At 44.8% G+C, this 16,009-nt stretch overlaps 1 long non-coding RNA gene and 4 other non-coding genes across 6 annotated transcripts in view; 2 read left to right on the top strand and 3 right to left on the bottom strand.

The window, feature by feature from the left end:
• Positions 1 to 16,009, bottom strand: part of LOC144670316 (uncharacterized) — a 79,860-nt gene that overhangs the window by 42,390 nt on the left and 21,461 nt on the right. The gene's annotated exons all lie outside the window — the stretch shown is intronic.
• On the bottom strand, positions 4,377 to 4,450 carry trnaf-gaa (transfer RNA phenylalanine (anticodon GAA)). The gene has a single exon. It is a non-coding gene; the product is annotated as a tRNA-Phe (tRNA).
• Positions 6,470 to 6,551, top strand: trnas-gcu (transfer RNA serine (anticodon GCU)). The gene has a single exon. It is a non-coding gene; the product is annotated as a tRNA-Ser (tRNA).
• trnaf-gaa (transfer RNA phenylalanine (anticodon GAA)) lies at positions 11,511 to 11,583 on the bottom strand. Its single transcript has one exon. It is a non-coding gene; the product is annotated as a tRNA-Phe (tRNA).
• Positions 13,613 to 13,694, top strand: trnas-gcu (transfer RNA serine (anticodon GCU)). The gene has a single exon. It is a non-coding gene; the product is annotated as a tRNA-Ser (tRNA).

The following is a 16,009-nucleotide window of genomic DNA, read 5'->3' as shown; positions in this document are numbered from 1 at the left end:
AGTCAACCATATCCCCATGTGCATGGAGTCACATGTAAACCAGACCAGGTCAGGACGGCAGACTGTTTCCTCTTAAGTGCATTGGTGAACCAGATTTTTTTTTTAGTACAATCGACGATAGTTTCATGGCCGTCATTACAGAGACCAGTTTTCAATTCAAGAATCATGAAATGATTGAATTTAAATTCCACGAGCTGCCACGGTGGGATTTGAACACTTGCCCCCAGAGATGAGCCTGGGCCTCTGGATTCCGAGACCAGTGACATCATCTTTCATCCCTGGAAACAACAACTGAACATTCAGCGAATCATTCAGCCGCTTGATGAGGAAATTGGAATTCCCTCCGCAGCATTTTATTAAACTGATTGATTCAAAGCCTTTTGTTCCATTGGAAATATCAATATTCTCTCGACATTAGTCAGACATTGTGGATTTCTTAGTAACGAAACACAATCCAAAGATGAGTGAGGGATTAATGCACAAAGTAACAAGGAAATACATTCTGAGAAAGAGCTCCGCATTGTTTGGAAGAAAAAGCAGAACTTGCAGCTGACGAGTGGGAACCTGGTTTACTGGACGTTCCACCAGATTTCTGTATGAAGCAACGGGACAGGACACGAAACTGCTATCTTCTGATTACATCATAATGTACATTGAAGTCAGACGCCTGATCCATTTGGACCAGGCTACCAGTCCTTCCAGCCAAATAATGCCTTGTCCACAAAAACTGTGCTGCATTTATGTCTCTTGAATTTTTGAATGATCCACTGATTCCCAGACCCTTGGCCTCGGGATCTCAGATTGATTTTGGATCATGAAGTCAGTTACTATTGTCCGCACCTCTCCTCAAAATGTCCCTACAATTTTTTTGTCCTCTCTAAATCTTGGCCCGTTGACCTTCACTCAATCGCTGCTAAATTCCTGAAATAAAAAAATCCCACCTTCTCCAGAACAAAAACATATTCATTCTCTTAAATAAGTCCCATCAGTGACTTAGGGCGATAGTTGATAACACTTGGGGTCTCGTCCGAGATTTGAATACGACACCTCTCGCAGAATATTTCAATAAGAATCGCTAAGCGAGAATCATACCCATCCCACAGCCTCTTCATCTTCTTCTTCTTAGGCAGTAACTCGTCACTGAGAATGGCTTTTTTTCCACGTTGCGGGTTCTGAGGAGCCTAAAAAGTCCAATGCTGGCTCCGCACACTCTGCCACAGGTTGGGGCAGGTAGTGTTTGAGGAGGCGGGTGGGTGGGATGCTCGGATTTTGCTCCGCTCCTTCCGCTGTTTGCGCTTGGCCTCCACCTGGGCCTGTCGGAGACGTTCCAAATGGTTGGCACCTTCGCGGATGTTTCTTCTCCAGTTTGGGCGTTTCGAGCAAGAGATTCCCACAAATCGGTGGGAATGTTGCATTTTATTAGGGATGCTTTGAGGGAGTCCCTGAAACGTTTCCTCTGCCCTCCTGGTAGCCGCTTGCCGTGACGAAGCGGGCATCTAGTTCCATTAACATCCAAAGCCAGTCAACTATCCTTTCACACCGCGAGAGTAACACAGGAAATGTAAGAATTACACATGGGCGGTGAAACAGAGTTCGTGTTGTAGGTAAGTGACTTTTCACCTGAACAGGAGAGGAAAATATTTTGTGATAGGGGTTAAGCCAGTGAAAGGGAAGCGGGAAAAATGCAAAAACGACGCCCTGGAAAATCTTGGAAATCGGGAGAGATAAAATGACAACAGAGTTTGTGCTGCATCGCCAGAGAGAGGGAAACATCAGCTCCGAGAGTTAAACAGCACAGAAGTAGGGCACTCGGCTCCGTATGCGGAGCAATAAAGAGAAAAAAATATGTAACTGGTGGAGGTTTTAAATCGCGGATTGATGAACAACTGCCGAGTCTCAAACCCACATCTGCGAACAGAAGGGAATCAGAATGTTGGCAGTTTTTACAGAGCGATATTGTTGAGCTGAATGTTCACACTGGAAGGCTGTAAAGTTCCTCATTGAAGGTTGAGCCGCTGCTCCTCGAGAGAACCTTGAGCTTCATCGGAACATTGCAGAAGTCCGAGAACCGAGTGATCAGGGTGAGAGCCAGGTCGCCAGTCATTTCGTTTCACCAGCTTGACTGTGTGGATGAGTTGGTTGGACTTTCTGTTAATTTACCGCACATTCTTGGCTATCAGTTCTGTAGCCGGAAAAAGCCACTTCAACACTTTCTGTCAAAAGTAACGCCATCCCAACCCTGACTGCCCTGAGAAACTGCCACTTAGACATGTGATGACCAGTAATTGAAGCGAGCGCTGCCTAACTTCCCTGACCGTTAATTCCCCCTGAGCTGCTTTACTAAATATACTAAAATTACGAATTTAAAGTGACTTTCTGCAACTCCTATAATACAGCAAAAATATGGTCAATAATGTCAAGATGTAACCCTCCCGCCGCACCGACCAACATCCGCCCCCACAACACGCCTCTCCCCTCACAGCATCCCTCCAACCACCACCAGCCCCGCCCCACTCCCCCCGCAACCCCCTCCCCACCCCGCCCCAACGCCATCCCCAGTTCTTTCAGACTGAATATGTTTTCAAACAAGATTACAACTCCATGTGGAAATCAGGTTGTGAGCATTTTGACCCGATTGGGCTCTGTACAAAGTGGGTCACATGGTTTTTATGGCTCTGACAAAAAACATGCCTGGAAGACTGAGGTTTAAAAAGTGGGCTTGATTTTACTTTGCGAAGAGAAGGACCAACTGCTTGGGCAGGAAGACAGTAGCCTTTTGCACTCCAGAGCCAGTCCACAGCCGGAAGTTAATATTAACTGCTCCTGAGATGATCTACACGCTGGAATACAGTACGCTCGATTATTCCATGATACCGCCTGAAAAGGGTGCCAGAATCATTGATGTTGTCACCGATCAGTGCTGGGGAAGCGACTGTAGATCACTGACCCCATCTCAGGGACTGCTCACTCTGCCCTTTGCCTTGATCTATTGACGTTTAACGTTTGGCAAAATTCCCCCTTATCTGAAAAAGAGTCATAAGGACTCGAAACGTTGACTCTGTTTTTTTTCACCCCACAGATGCTGTTAGACCTGCTGAATCATTCCAGCATTTTCTGTTTTTGTTTCAGATTTCCAGCATCAGCAGTATTTTGCTTTAATTTCCCCCTTTTCTATTTTTATGTCATGGTTTTCCATTATGTCTATATGTGTGTGTATGTGTTTGTGAGAGAGAGTGTGTGTGTGTGTGTGTTTGTGAGAGAGAGCGTGTGTGTGTGTTTGTGAGAGAGAGAGCGTGTGTGTGTGTTTGGGAGAGAGAGAGAGCGTGTGTGTGTGTGTGTGTGTGTGTGTGATTTAAGGTATCTCGAAAGATTAATTCGTATAATTTCATATTCCATACTGCTTTACTTTTCTATTCGGGAAGAGCTTTTTTTTAACAATAAACTGATCAATTTGTTGCTTTTCTAAAGAATCCACGATAAAGTCTCTTTTATTGCAGGTAACAGTGGTGAAGGTAAATAATTGGCCATTTTAGTAAGTGAATTGAACATTTAAACTAATGTTGTGTCCTGTGGAGTAGTGGGACTAGACCAACGGCGCACTCCTCCCATCCCGCTCGGAACTCAGAAACTTAGCTCCAGGTCACTGTCGATTCCTTCTGCAAAGCAGATGACATATTGGGCTTCCCACTAAACATGCAGAAAACTGAGATCCGGTTCCAATATTCCTGATTTAGGAACACCACCAGAAACTGCTGCACACAAAGAGCTTACTGAAGGGTCAAATTATTTCATTTCAGTGAGTCATGAAAGTATCTTTGGAGCAGGTTAAGCAACATTTCCTGTGTTTCAATGAGAAATTCTGATATGAATTTAAAAGGAAAGGGTAAATATTTGTAATACTCATTGGGTCCGTCCGCCACATGACTGAGGCGAGCTCACTTCCCAATTTCATCACTGAGAGATACAGACACGAAGAAAGAATAATAAACGGGATGGAAACAATGGATGAATTGGATTCCAATTCCTCTCCCCTGGTTAATGTTGACAAAAGCACCATTGAAATTGATCAACAGACGGGTTTTTCAGGATTTGCATTCCCAATGACTGATCGAAGAATCAGAAGCTCGGAACAGATGAGAGTTGCATAGTTGTTAGCATAGTTGCTGGAGCTGAGTTGACCAGCGCTTGTTCACATGTTTTTAAAGAAAAGTTAAACAGATCTTTATTCCAATAACATGGACCGCGTGCACAGAGCTGCACAGGTGCAAGGGAGGAGGGCAAGTGTCCCCACCCCTCAGAAATGGGACTGAGTCTCCCAAAAACAATTGGCACCATCACTCGCAGGAGACGCTCAGGCGAGTATACTAGCCGCTCGTTGCCGAAACCCGGGATTGAACCAGGGACCTTTAGATCTTCAGTCTAACGCTCTCCCAAACTGAGCTATTTCGGCTGACGCAAGTTCTGTTTTTCGAGCCAGAATTGAAGCAGGGATGTAAGGATAAGAGTTTTACAGTCACCGACAGCCATCCGCTTATATTAGAGAACATGATCGCATAATGACAAAGGACAGCCATCACCTCTTTTCAGCTCCCTCCAAATTTCGATTTTTACTTTGCAAAGCCGAACGAAACATCAGTTCATTGCCAATCTTCGGCCAATCGCTACACAGGGATGTCTGACAAACAGCCTTCTTCATCCTTTGAATGAATAGTTTCCTGACGTCACTGTTAAATGGCTGCTTAAACCTAATTTTAAGGTTACATCCTTTGTTCTGTATTCCCCCAGCAGAGGAAATGGTTTCTCCGCATTAAAACCTATTAATCATTTCAATTACCTCAACCAGATAGCGCCTATACCTTCTCAACTCACGGGAATGTAAGCGTCACAGCGGGAGCACATCCAGCTGCAGATCAGAAAACTGTGTATCGCACATGGTTATGGCTACTTTTGCCCCAAATCTGTGTCTGAATGAATGGAACCCGCTTGTGATAAACACTGTCACCTTTCACTGTTTAGCTGATGAGTTTCATAGAGCCACGTATGTGATTCCCTCAGTTCTGCTTTTCGACTAAAAGCTGGGGAAATGCATCACAGATGTCAGTCTTCAGCCAGCTCCACTCACTCCAAGTGAAATCCAGAAATGGCTGAAGGTAACTGCAAAGGCTTTGGGCCCTGACACCATTCCTGCAGCAGTACTGAAAACCTGTGCTCCAGAAATAGCCTCGCCCCTAGCTAAGTTGTTCCAGTGCAGGTACAGGACTGGCATCTACCCGGCAATGTGGGAAATTGCTCAGGACTGTCTTGTGCTCAATAAAAAGGAAGATCCAACCGGAAAAAACCGCCCCATCCGACTTCTCTCGTTTATTAAGGTGAGGAAAAATGTCGTCGAGATTGCGATCAAGTGACCCTTACTCAGCAATAAACCGCTCACTGAAGCTCAGTTTGTTTTCTGCCAGGGTCACTCAGCTCCTGACCTCATTGCAGCCTTTGTCCAAACATGAAGAAAACAGCCGAACTCAAGACGTGTGAGGTGCAAATGACTGCACTTGAGTTCAAAGAAGTATTTGACCTAATGTGGCATCAAGAAACTCCAGCAAAACTGAAGTCAAAGGAAATAAGGCGAGAAACTCTCCACTGGTTGGAGTCGTCCCCGTGGTTTCTAAAACATTGGAAAAGATTTCCAGTATGAACTGTAATTCGCTTTTGTTTGATGCACTTTGTGTGAAAATGAAAGGATTCCTTGACTGTATTTTGTTATGCAGGTGGCTTGTTGGTCGCTTTGGGGCTTCAATTGATTTAATATGCGACAGGTCCCGGGTTCAATTCCCGGACGAGCCCATCTTAATGCAGCATTTTCTTTCGCGCGCTCGAGGTGGTGGCAGTTCCGGAAATCAGGAGCAGGTTTGAACACCCGGGAAGTCATTGCAGGGAACGCATCACCTCAACACACGTGATATAAATGAATGTCAAGTTTAAAGAGCGTTTCTCCGTGCCATGACACTCTTAATTTATTCTAATGCATCAAATGAGTGAACTGTCTACTTGTGGATTCACGTGGGAGGCTGATTGCACTCAGTTTCAATCTTGACTGAAAGGACAAGCAGAGCTGGAAACTCCAGTGTTTCATTTTAATTTACCACATTTTAGCTGTGTTCAGGTGCTTGCAGTGAGCTGGGAGGGGTTTCTTTTTGCTACCAAATGCTTGTATGTTGTGGTATTTCCGCGGTGGGTTTTCACGCTGTGTAGAAACATGTTGGATATTAGGGTGAAGTCTTGAAGTGATTCACATCAGTCGATTTACAACAGTCCCGGATCTGATGTGATGGGCATTTATTTCACTGACATAAAATACATTTCCATTTATACACATGTGGCCGAATATTCAGGGCCTGTACCAAAGAGGATCGTTTATTTCAACAGTTCATGGATGCAAAAAGTATAGAAGGGGGTTTAAGAATAGGCATTTTGCGACGAGGTGGCCGAGTGGTTAAGGCGATGGACTGCTAATCCATTGTGCTTTGCACGCGTGGGTTCGAATCCCACCTTCGTCGTTACTTTATCAACTGTTTCCGCCTTATTGCTGTGATTTTGCAGAAGCTCTGCCTGGAATCACTGATGTGGTTCTCCAACCCAAGTTATGAGGCCAGCTTGCTTCGACTTTTGTTGTTAGATCTTGGATTCGATACTTTTGTTCACAATAACATGGGGATCTGACTTAGAGTCCATTCGGCATGATATTTCCATCTCTCTCTAAGGAGAAACATTGGAGCAGTGGAAATATTCCGGGGACTTGGGTTCATTTCCCACCATAGTTGCTGATGGAAATTAAACTCAATAATTAAAACCTGCAATTAAACGCTAGTCTCAGTGATAGTTCTCGGATGTCTTCCCTGGTCTGGCCTGTTCGATTGCTAACTGCCCGCTGAGAAAGCCACTGAGTTCAAGGACAGTTTGGGATGTGTAACAAAGACTGGCCTTGCGAGCGACGCTCACATCCCCTGAAATAATGTTTTAAAAGGGTGAATGCGCATCTCGCTGCTTGAATCTTCCATCAGCCCCTGTAATGGACAGACGTGTTGAATAATAAAACGCTTTGTGACGTCAAGAAAAAGATCAATTCAGAACATCTCAGTGAAACCGAGGCTCAAACCCACATCTGCGAACAGAAGGGAATCAGAATGTTGGCAGTTTTTACAGAGCGATATTGTTGAGCTGAATGTTCACACTGGAAGGCTGTAAAGTTCCTCATTGAAGGATGAGCCGCTGTTCCAATCTTGAGCTTCATCGGAACATTGCAGGAGTCCGAGAACCGAGTGATCAGGGTGAGAGCCAGGTCGCCAGTCTTTTCGTTTCACCAGCTTGACTGTGTGGATGATATGTTTGGACTTTCTGTTAATTTACCGCACATTGTTGGCTATCAGTTTTGTCGCGGGAAAATGCCACGTCAACACTTTCTGTCAAAAGTAACCCCATCCCAACACTTAATGCCCTGAGAAACTGTCACTTAGACATGTGATGACCAGCAATTGAAGTGAGCGCTGACTAACTTCCCTGACCGTTAATTCCCCCTGAGCTTCCTTGCTAAGTCGAATTAAAGCTGACTTTCTGCAACTCCTATAACACAGCTAAAATATGGTCAAGTAATATGAAGCTGTAACCCTCCCACCTCCCCCCCATCCCCGGCCGCACAGCCACCCTCAGCTCTGCTAGTCTGAATGTTCTTTCAGACAAAACTTCAACTCCATGTGAAAATCAGGCTGTGAACATTTTGACCCAATTGGGCTGTGTACAAAGGGAGGTCACATGGTTTTCATGGTTCTGAATGAAAACATACCTGGAAAACTGCGTTTTCAAAAGTGGGCTTTTTTTTCCTTCGAGAAGAGAAGGTCCAACTGCTTGATGTTGTCTCGGATCAGTGCTGGGGAGCGACTGTGGAACCCTGACCCCATCTCAAGGCCTGCGCACCCTGACCTTTGCCTTGATCCATTGGATTTTAACGTTTGGCAAAATTCCCCCCTTTCTAAAGAAGGGTCATAAGGACTCGAAACATTGACTCTGTATTTATTTCTCCCCACAGATGCTGTTAGTCCAGCTGATAATTTCCAGCATTTTCTGTTTCTGTTTTTGATTTTCAAGATCCTCATCATTTTGCTTTAATTTCCCCTATTTCTCTTTTTAATATCATGGTTTTCTATTATGAGCGCGTGTAAGTAAGCGTGTGTGTGTTTGTGAGAGAGGGAGAGCATGTGTGTGTGTATGTGTGTGTGTGTATGTGTGTGTGTATGTGTGTATGTGTGTGTGTGTATGTGTATGTGTGTGTGTGTATATATATGACTTTTTATCTCGAAAGATTAATTCGCATAATTTCAGATCCATACTCTATGTTCATAAGCTTTACTTTTCTATTCGAAAATACCTTTTCTTATAATAAACAAACAAATTTATTGTTCATCGAAATAATCCACTTTAAAATCTCTTTTATTTTCGGGAACAGAGGTGAAGGTTTATAATTGGCCATTTTGGAAAGTCAATTGAACATTTCAACCAATGTTGCGACCTGTGGAGTAGTGGGACTAGACCAAGGGCACACTCCTCCCACCCCGCTCGTAACAGGGTGTTCACTCCGAAACTTAACTCCAGCTTGCTTCGACTTTTCTTTTAAGATCTTGGATTCGATACTTTTGTTCACAATAATATGGGGATCCGACTTAGAGTTCATTCGACATGATATTTCGATCTCCCTCTAAGGTCAAACATTGGAGCAGTGGAAATATTCCGGGGACGTGGGTTCATTTCCCACCATAGGTTGCTGGTGGAAATTAAACTCAATAATTAAAGCCTGCAATTAAACGCTAAGCTCAGTGGTGGTTCACTGATGTCTTCCCACTGATGTCTGGCCTACATATGAGTTTGATTCCTAACTGCCCGCTGAGAAAGCCATTGATTTCAAGGACAGTATGAGATGTATTACAGAGACTGGCCTTGCGAACGACGTTCACAACCCCTGAAATAATGTTTTAAAAGGTTGAATGTGCACCTCACTGATTGGATCTTCCATCAGCCCCTGTAATGGTCAGACGTGTTGGATAATAAAGCGCTTTGTGACGTCAGGAGAAAGATCAATTCAGAACATCTCAGTGAAACCGAGGCTCAAACCCACATCTGCGAACAGAAGGGAATCAGAATGTTGGCAGTTTTTACAGAGTGATATTCTTGAGCTGAATGTTCACACTGGAAGGCTGTAAAGTTCCTCGTTGAAGGATGAGCCGCTGCTCCTCGAGCGAACCTTGAGCTTCATCGGAACATTACAGGAGTCCGAGAACCGAGTGATCAGGGTGAAAGCCAGGTCGCCAGTCATTTCGTTTCCCCAGCTTGACTGTGTGGATGAGTTGTTGGACTTTCTGTTAATTTACCGCACATTCTTGGCTATCAGTTCTGTCGCAGGAAAATGCCACTTCAACACTTCCTGTCAAAAGTAACCCCATCCCAACTCTTACTGCCCTGAGAAACTGCCACTTAGACATGTGATGACCAGTAATTGAAGTGAGCGCTGCCTAACGTCCCTGACCGTTAATTCCCCCTGAGCTTCTTTACTAAGTCGAATTAAAGCTGACTTTCTGCAACTCCTATAACGCAGCTAAAATATGGTCAAATAATATGAAGCTGTAACCTTCCCGCCTCACCCACCATCATCTGCCCCCACAACACGTCCCTCCCCTCAGTGCACCACCCCAACTACAACCACCCTCGCCACTCCCCTCCCCTCCACACCAATCCCACTCCCCCTTCCCCCCCGGCCCCACAGCCACCCCCAGCTCTGCCAGACTGAATGTTCTTTCAGACAAGCCTACAACACCATGTTCAAATCAGGCTGTGAACAATTTGATCCAATTGGGCTGTGTACAAAGGGGGTCACATGGATTTCATGGTTCTGAAGGAAAACATGCCCGGGAGACTGTCTTTTAAAAAATGGGCTTTTTTTTCCTTTGAGAAGAGAAGGACCAACTGCTTGATGTTGTCACTGATCAGTGCGGGGGGAGCGACTGTAGAACAATGACCCCATCTCAAGACTGCGCACCCTGACCTTTGCCTTGATCCATTGACGTTTAATGTTTGGCAAAATTACCCCCTTTCTAGAGAAGCGTCATAAGGACTCAAAACGTTGACTCTGTGTTTATTTCTCCCCACAGATGCTGTTAGACCAGCTGATTTTTTTCCAGCATTTTCTGTTTTTGTTTCTGATTTCCAACATCCCCATCATTATGCTTTAATTTCCCCTAGTTCTCTTTTTACTATCATGGTTTCCTATTATGCGTGCGTGTGTGTATGTGTGTGTGTGTGTGTGTTTGTGAGAGAGGGAGAGCGTATTTCTGTGTGTATGTGTGTGTTGGTTCCTATGATGGGTGCGTGTGTGTATGTGTGTGTGTGTGTGTTTGTGAGAGAGGGAGAACGTGTGTCTGTGTGTATGTGTGTGTGTGTGTTTGTGAGAGAGGGAGAACGTGTGTCTGTGTGACTTCAGATCCATACTGTATGTTCATAAGCTTTACATGTCTATTCGAAAATACCTTTTTTTATAATAAACAAATGAATTTATTGTTCATCGAAATAATCCACTTTGAAACCTCTTTTATTCTCGGGAACACTGGTGAAAGTAAATAATTGGCAATTTTGGTGAGTGAAATTAACATTTGAGCCAATGTTGCGACCTGTGGAGTAGTGGGACTAGACCAACCGCGCACTCCTCCCATCCCACTCGTAACAGTGTGCTCACTCAGAAACTTAGCTCCAGGTCACTGTCGACTCCTTCTGTAAAGCCGATGACATATTGGGCTTCCCACTAAACATGCAGAAAACTAAGGTCCGATTCAAATATTCGTGACTGAGGAAGACCCCCAGAAACGGCTGCACACAAAGAGCTTACTGAAAGGTCAAATTATGTTGTTTCAGTGAGTCATAGAAGTGACCTTGGAGCAGGTTAAGCAGCATTTCCCGTGTTTCAATGAGAAATGCTGATCTGAATTTAAAAGGAAAGAGCAAATATTTGTAATACTCATGAGATCCGTCTGCCGCATGACTGAGGCGAGCTCATTTCTCGACCTAATCACTGAGGGACACAGACACAAAGAAATATTAATAAACGGGAGGGAAACAATGGATTAATTGAATTCCAATTACGGTCCCCTGGTTAATGTTAAAAAAAAGCAGAATTGCAATGCATCAACAGACGGATTTTCAGGAATTTAAAATTCCAATGACTGATCGAGGAACCAGAAGCTGCGAACATATGAGCGTTGCACGGTTGTTAGCATAGTTTATATGGGTGCTGAGTTGACCAGTGCTTTTTCAAGAATGGTCAAACCGAGCTTTATTCCAGTAAGGTGGACCAGCGGGCACAGAGCTGTCCGTGTGCGTTGGAGGAGACCCCTACCTTCAGAAGCGGGACTGGGTCTTCCCAAAAACCGCTGGCGAAATCAGCTAGCGACGCTCAGGCGAAAGGGCTTGCAACATGCTGCCGAAACCCGGGATGGGACCAGGGACCTTTAGATCTTCAGTCTAACGCTCTCCCAACTGAGCTATTTCGGCTGACAGAAGGGCGTTCTTCGAGCCAGAATTAAACCAGAGACCTAAGGATGTTAGTTTTACAGGCACCTGCAGTCCTGCGCTTATATTAAAGAACATGATCATATAATGACAAAGGACAGCCATCACCTCGTTTCAGTTCCCTCCAGTTTTCCAGTTTTTCTTGATGAAGAGGGGGTGCAAAGCCCAACGAAGCATCAGTTCATTGCCATAATCTCTCGGCCAATCGCTACACAGGGACTGTCCTACAAACAACTTTCTTCATCCTTTGAGTGAATTGCTCCCTGACGTCACTATTAAATGGCTTCGCTCTAAGTTTAAGGTTATATACATTTGTTCTGCACTCCCTCGCCAGAGGAAATCGTTTCTCCGCATTAAAACCTACTAATCATCTCAATTACCTCAACCAGATAGCGCCTACACTTTCCCAACTCACGAGTATGTTAGCGTCACAGCGGGAGCACATCTAACTGCAGATCAGAAAAATGTGTGTGTCGCACTTGTCATGGCTAGTTTTGCACCAAATCTGTATCTGAATTAATGGAACCCGCTTGTGATAAACACTGTCGCCTTTCACTGGGGCTGATCAGTTTCATAGAGCCACGTATGCGATTTCCTCAGTTCTGCTTTTGTACAAAGCCGGGGAAATGCAACAGAGATGTCAGTCTTCAGCCAGCTCCATTCACTCCAAGTGAAATCGAGAAATGGCTGAAGGCACGGGTAACTGCAAAGGCTTTGGGCCCCGACACCAATCCGGCAGCAGTATTGAAAACCTGTGCTCCAGAAATAGCCTCGCCCCTCGCCAAGTTGTTCCAGTGCAGGAACAGGACTGGCATCTAGCCGGAAATGTGTGAAATTGCTCAGGTCTGTCTTGTCCACAAAAAAACAGGAAAATCCAACCGGAAAAAGCCGCCCCATCAGCCTACTCTAGTTGAATAAGAAGGTGAGGGAAAATGTCTTCGTCAGTGCGATCAAGTGACCCTTACTCCGCACTAATCCGCTCACTGAAGCTCAGTTTGTCTCCAGCCAGGGTCACTCAGCTCCTGACCTCATTGCAGCCTTGGTCCAAACATGAAGAAAACAACTGAACTCAAGACGTGAGGTGCAAGTGACTGCACTTGAGTTCAAAGAAGCATTTGACCTAATGTGGCATCAAGGAACCCCAGCAATACTGAAGTCAAAAGAAGTAAGGCGGGAAACTCACCACTGGTTGGAGTCGTCCCCGGGGTTTCTAAAACATCCGAAAAGATTTCCAGCAGGAACAGTAATTCGCTTATGATTGATGCACTTTGTGTGACAATGAAAGGATTCCTTGATTGGTTTGTGTTATGTCGTTAGCTTGTTTGTCGCTTTGGGCTTTCCTGTGGATTCATATGCGTCAGGTCCCGGGTTCCATTCCCGGACGAGCCCATCTTAATGCACCATTTCTTTTCGCGCTCGAGGTGGTGGCGGTTCCCGAAATCAGGACCAGGTTTGAACACCCGGGAAGTCATTGCAGGGGATGCATCACTTTAACACACGTGATAAAAATGAATGTCAAGTTTAAAGAACGTTTCTCCGTGCCATGAGACTCTAAATTTATCCTAATACATCAAATAAGGGAGCTGTCCACTTGTGGATTCACGTGGGAGGCTGATTGCACTCAGTTTCAATCTTGACTGAAAGGACAAGCAGAGCTGGGAATCCCAGTGTTCCATTTTAATTTACCACATTTTAGCTGTGTTCCGGTGCCCGCAGTGAGCTGGGAGGGGTTTCCTTTTGCTATCAAATGCTTTTATGTTGAAGTCTTTCCGCGGTGGGTTTTCACACTGTACAGAAACATGTTAGGTTAAAGTCTTGAAGCGATTCATATCAGTCGGTTTACAACAGTCCTTGATCTGATGTGATGCACATTTATTTTAATAAGATAAACTATGTTTCCACTTTTACACATCTGGCCGAATATTCAGGGCCTGTACCAAAGAGGATCATTTATTTCAACGGTTCATGGATGCAAAAAGTATAGAAGGGGGTTTAAGAAAGGGCATTTTGCGATGAGGTGGCCGAGAGGTTAAGGCGATGGACTGCTAATCCATTGTGCTTTGCACGCGTGGGTTAGAATCCCACCCTCGTCGTTACTTTATCAACTGTTTCCGTCTTATTCCGGTGATTTTGCAGAAGCTCTGCCTGGAATCACTGATGTGATACTCCAACCCAAGTTATGAGGCCAGCTTGCGTCGACTTTTCTTGTAAGATCTTGGATTCGATACTTTTGTTCACAATAACATGGGGATCCGACTTAGTGTCCTTTCGACATGTTATTTCCATCTCTCTCAGGGGAAACATTGGAGCAGTGGAAATATTCCGGGGACTTGGGTTCATTTCCCAAAATAGTTGCTGATGGAAATTAAACTCAATAATTAAAACCTGCAATTAGACACTAATCTCAGTGGTGGTTCACCGATGTCTTCCCTGGTCTGGCCTAGGGATCAGTTTGATTCCAAACTGCCCGCTGAGAAATCTACTGATTCAAGGACAGTTTGGGATTTGTAACAAAGACTGACCTTGCGAACGACGGTCACATCCCCTGAAATAATGTTTTAAAAGGGTGAATGCGCACCTCACTGATTGGATCTTCCATCAGCCCCTGTAATGGACAGACGTGTTGAATATTAAAGCGCTTTGTGACGTCAAGAAAAATATAAATTTCAGTGAAACCGAGGCTCAAACCCACATCTGCGAACAGAAGGGAATCAGAATGTTGGCAGTTTTTACAGAGCGATATTGTTGAGCTGAATGTTCACACTGGAAGGCTGTGAAGTTCCTCATTGAAGGATGAGCCGCTGCTCCTCCAGCGAACCCTGAGCTTCATCGGAACATGGCAGGAGTCCGAGAACCGAGTGATCAGGGTGAGAGCCAGGTCGCCAGTCATTTCGTTTCACCAGCTTGACGGTGTGGATGAGTTGTTGGACTTTCTGTTAATTTACCACACATTCTTGGCTATCAGTTCTGTCGCAGGAAAATCCCACTTCAACACTTTCTGTCAAAGGTAACCCCATCCCAACTCTTACTGCCCTGAGAAACTGCCACTTAGACATGTGATGACCAGTAATTGAAGTGAGCGCTGCCTAACTTCCCTGACCGTTAATTCCTTCTGAGCTTCTTTGCTAAGTCCAATTAAAGCTGACTTTCTGCAACTCCTATAACACAGCTAAAATATGGTCAAGTAACATGAAGCTGTAACCCTTCCGTCCAACCCACCATCATCTGCCCCCACCACACGCCCCTCCTCTCACTGCTTCACCCAATTGCCACCACCCTCGCCCCCCTGCACCCCCAGCACCACCCCCCACCCCTCCCCCGCCCCCCCTCCCCCGGACCCGCAGCCACCCCCCAACTCTGCCAAGCTGAATGTTCTTTCAGACAAGCCTACATGTTGAAATCAGGCTGTGAACATTTTGACCCGATAGGGCTCTGTACACTGGGGGTCACATGGATTTCATGGTTCTGAAAGAAATCATACCTGGAAAACTGTGTTTTAAAAAGTGGGCTTTTTTTCCTTTGAGAAGAGAAGGACCAACTGCTTGATGTTGTCACGGATCAGTGCTGGGGGAGTTACTGTCGAACACTGACCCCATCTCAAGGACTGCACACCCTGTCCTTTGCCTTGATCGATTGACTTTTAATTTTTGGCAAAATTGCTCCCTTTCTAAAGAAGGTTCATAAGGGCTCGAAACGTTGACTCTGTATTTACTTCTCCCCACAGATGCTGTTAGAGCAGCTGATTTTTTGCAGCATTTTCTGTTATTGTTTCTGATTTCCAGCATCCCCATCATTTTGCTTTAATTTCCCCTATTTCTCTTTTTACTATCATGGTTTCCTAATATGAATGCGTGTGTGTATGTGTGTTTGTGAGAGAGGGAGAGCGTGTGTGTGTACATGTGTGTGTATATGTGTGTGTGTGTGTGTGTGTGTGTGTGACTTATGGTATCTCAAAAGATTAATTCGCATAATGTCAGATCCATACTGTACTTTTCTATTCGAAAATACCTTTTTCTATAATAAACAAACATATTTATTGTTCATCGAAATAATCCACTTTAAAACCTCTTTTATTCTCGGGAACAGTGGTGAAGGTAAATAATTGGCAATTTTGGTGAGTAAATTGAACATTTGAGCCAATGTTGTGACCTGTAGAGTACTGGGAATAGACCAAGGGCGCACTCCTCCCATCCCGCTCGTAAAAGGGTGCTCACTCAGAAACTTAGCTCCAGGTCACTGTCGACTCCTTCTATAAAGCCGATGACATATTGGGCTTCCCACTAAACATGCAGAAAACTAAGATCCGATTCCAATATGCGTGACTGGGGAAGACCCCCAGAAACGGCTGCACCCAAAGAGCTTACTGAAAGGTCAAATTATGTTGTTTCAGTGAGTCATAGAAGTGACC

This window comes from Cetorhinus maximus, chromosome 31 (assembly GCF_964194155.1).
Source record: "Cetorhinus maximus chromosome 31, sCetMax3.hap1.1, whole genome shotgun sequence".
Lineage (NCBI taxonomy): Eukaryota > Metazoa > Chordata > Chondrichthyes > Lamniformes > Cetorhinidae > Cetorhinus > Cetorhinus maximus.
This window is presented reverse-complemented; position numbering and strand designations above follow the sequence as displayed.